The following is a 3,288-nucleotide window of genomic DNA, read 5'->3' on the forward strand; positions in this document are numbered from 1 at the left end:
TAATAGGAGAACTAACTCCAGTCTCTGATCCATTTAGGTCAAGCAGTCAAGCGCACACATTTTCAAGTAGGGGAAGCAGGGTCCCAAAGGCCACACAGCACTTCTGGCTGGATGGGCCCCAACAGGGGTTGACGAGGTGTTCTACTCAGTAAAAACGTGCCTTTTCTGCCTACATCAGGTGTCAGGGAGACCAGATGTGTCCCCCCGAATACATACGGCCTAACACCTTCTGCGCTAAGAATCCATCACGCGCAGTAGCGTCTGCCCGTCAACGGGGCTGCGTGGGGAGGGGAGGAAACAGGAAGACGCCCCTCCTCCTACGAACTCTGAAGTCCCCGAACCCGAAGCAGACAGATGAGGAGAGCCACACGCCCTGTGTGGATCACCCTGTGAAAGGTGATAACACGCGCTTTGCTGGAAGTTTCCACAACAAGCCTTTGTTACTTTAATAAACCTCGCGGGGAGTCGTCAGGAGGAAAAAGCATTGCTTTTCCAAACGGACTTGGAGTATTTGCCTTCTTTAGTCATTACGGGGTCAAATATTGCTGCCAGGTTCATCTATTTTCAGTACATGGGGAAGCTGCGTCGCGCACGTTCGCTGTCTCCAGCTCAGAACTCTCAAAACTACAAGCCCCTTTGTTTCTGGTTATACATTAGATTCATTGCAAGCGTGTCTGAAAATATTTCAAAAGTTGAAAGGAAAAGTCACCTACACTCCTGACTCTCAGAGATGAGCACCATTTATGTCTTGCTTTGCCGCCTTCTAAGGTTTACAAACCCACGTATATGAAAATGTACTTAAAAGGAGGATTGTGCGTCAGTGCTTATAAATGTCCTCCCATCGGAACATAGTGGTCATCACTTCCTGTAATCTACACACACAGTTATAAGGATTTCGTGGTCTTTCATCGTACATGTTATCCTGGGATGCTTCATCCAGCTCCCTGCTGGTAAATATGAATGCCGCGTCTACTTTTGCTGACTACAAAACGCCGTGAGGAGCAGCCCTCCCAGAGCTTCCACAGGCTTCCAAACGCCTTCCGAAGCTGTGGTTACAATGGGGTGACTGTCTGGGTTTCTCAGAAGCAGCCTTAAGTCTTCCTGGGACCAACGAGGGAAATAACGATTTCCTGGAGAATCGAACACGTCAGTGAGAGCGCACAGGCAGAGCCAGGGTGGCAGGTGCTGAAGGAAATAAGCTCACCATTTTCTAAATGGAGGGAGACACACTGGTTCGGACGAGCGTCCCCTTCCCCAGGCGCAGGTGTCAGGGAGCTCCGCCACCGTGGGCGCAGACGGAGGAGACATGCCGCTCACAGCACGTCACCGTATCACAAGAGTCCCGTTGGGATGTTGGCCGCAGGGAGCAGGGGACCCGGTGTCTGAGGCGAGAACGGAGCCAGCACATTTCCCAGTGTCTTGCTCTCGGGGCAGGGAGGACCAGGAGGGACCCGCCCCGGCAGGAAGCGTCCCCGGAGAGTGGGCGCGCTGGGGGGAGGGTCCTATTGCTACCTCGGTCTGCAAGCCACCTGCCTGGGCTACGGTCGTCCGTGCGCTGGGGTCTACACCGAAACCGTCCCGGGAATAAAAGCCACCCACTGGGGAGGACCCCTCACATGACCGTCCGCCCACGTCATACCCACCTGGCGCCCAGGTCGTGGGTCAGATCAAACTTTCTCCTAAACATACTCTTCACTTCGGCTCCCGGCCAAGCACGGACGGTTGACTCGAAGTGAGTCAGTGTGGCGTCTGTCTTGGTATTTGTATAAGCAAGTCAAGTTCTGGCCACGGTTCTGAGCCTTTTTGGGCTCCGGAGCACCTCCCAAGGCCAGAGTCAAGATTCTCACAACCAGCCCCAGGAATGACGTCCTTGCACGCCCTGGCTCCTTGCTCCCGGATGGAAAACCCCAGGCCCGGCACCCAGGGGCCACCAAGGCAGAGAGGTGACCGCCCAAGGGACGGCTGTTTGCATACAGCTGGCACGATGCCACATTTTGGGGGGGTTGGGCCCCGAGTATTCACACACAGGTGCTGGGAAATGGGACAGTAGCACCTCGTCATCAGGAATTAGCTGCTGACTTTTTTAAGTTTATTTATTTTGAAAGAGAGTGCGAGTGGGGGAACGGGAGAGAGACAGGAGAGAGAGAGAATCCCAAGCAGGCTCCGTGCTGTCAGCACAGATCCTGATGCGGCACTCAAATTCACGAACCGTGAGGTCATGACCCGAGACTGAGCTGCCCAGGGGCCCCCACCTTGCTGATTTCTAAGGGGGTTCAGTCTGGCCTTTCTGCCCACTAACCACATGTTAGATCCCACATTCCAGCTGGTTGGACGACTGGCCATGTGGCTCTGGAACTTTAAAATGCTTTTTGGAAGTGGACTCAGGGGTCAGCCGCCCATCCTGGGCAAGTCTGCTGGGCCTGAGGCAGGACCGCCCTTGGGAAATGTGTCCAAACTGTGAATACGGTAAGAGGTCCCACATTTGAGGGGCGTGTGTCCTGTCCACGACCGTGTCCGCCTGAGCCACGGCGCACAATCCGTGAGCTCACCCGCGGCCTCCCCACTGTAGTCAGCGCCCCTTTGCCAAGAGGCTGCTAATCGGCAGGCAGGGAGAGCCTCTTGGATTATCTGTCTGGGCCCCAAGGAACCAAGGGACCCTTACAAGTGGAGGAGGGAGGCAGCAGTGAGTCAGGGGGACATGTGACGGCAGAAGAAAGCAGGAGGGGTGTGACATCGCTGGTGCCGCAGACGGAGGAAAGGCAAGGAGCCGAGGAAAGAAGGTGCCTCTGGAGGCTACCGAGTCAAGGACAGACGCTCACCTCGCACGTCCAGAAAGAAACAGGCCTGCAGACGCCATGATTTGAATCCAGCGAGGCCACGTTGGACCTCTGACCTCCAGAACCGTACGATGACCCAGGTGTGTGGTTTGGAAACACCACGTCGGCAGTACGTGTTACGGCAGCAAGAGGGAACTAAACAGGACGCGCGCTCTACGATGACGTGATGGGCACGTGACGTCTGTACATCAGATAGAGGAGCCCGGACACGCGGTCTGGGGGACCCTCACCGCAGAGATATGTCTGGAGGCCTTTGTTTCTAACCCCATGGCGGGCTCACCGCTGTTCCGTGTGTGTGTGGCCAGAACTCTCTGTCCTGAGGCCACGAGCCGTGAATGGCCTCCCTGATGGTCGGAGGGCCCTGACTTTGTGCCGAGACGAGGCAGGCTGGGTAAGGAGCAGGAAGGAAGGGATGTGTTACTGTCTAAGAAGCATCCCTTGCTCCTGGTAG

This window comes from Suricata suricatta, chromosome 2, assembly GCF_006229205.1.
Source record: "Suricata suricatta isolate VVHF042 chromosome 2, meerkat_22Aug2017_6uvM2_HiC, whole genome shotgun sequence".
Classification (NCBI taxonomy): Eukaryota; Metazoa; Chordata; class Mammalia; order Carnivora; family Herpestidae; genus Suricata; species Suricata suricatta.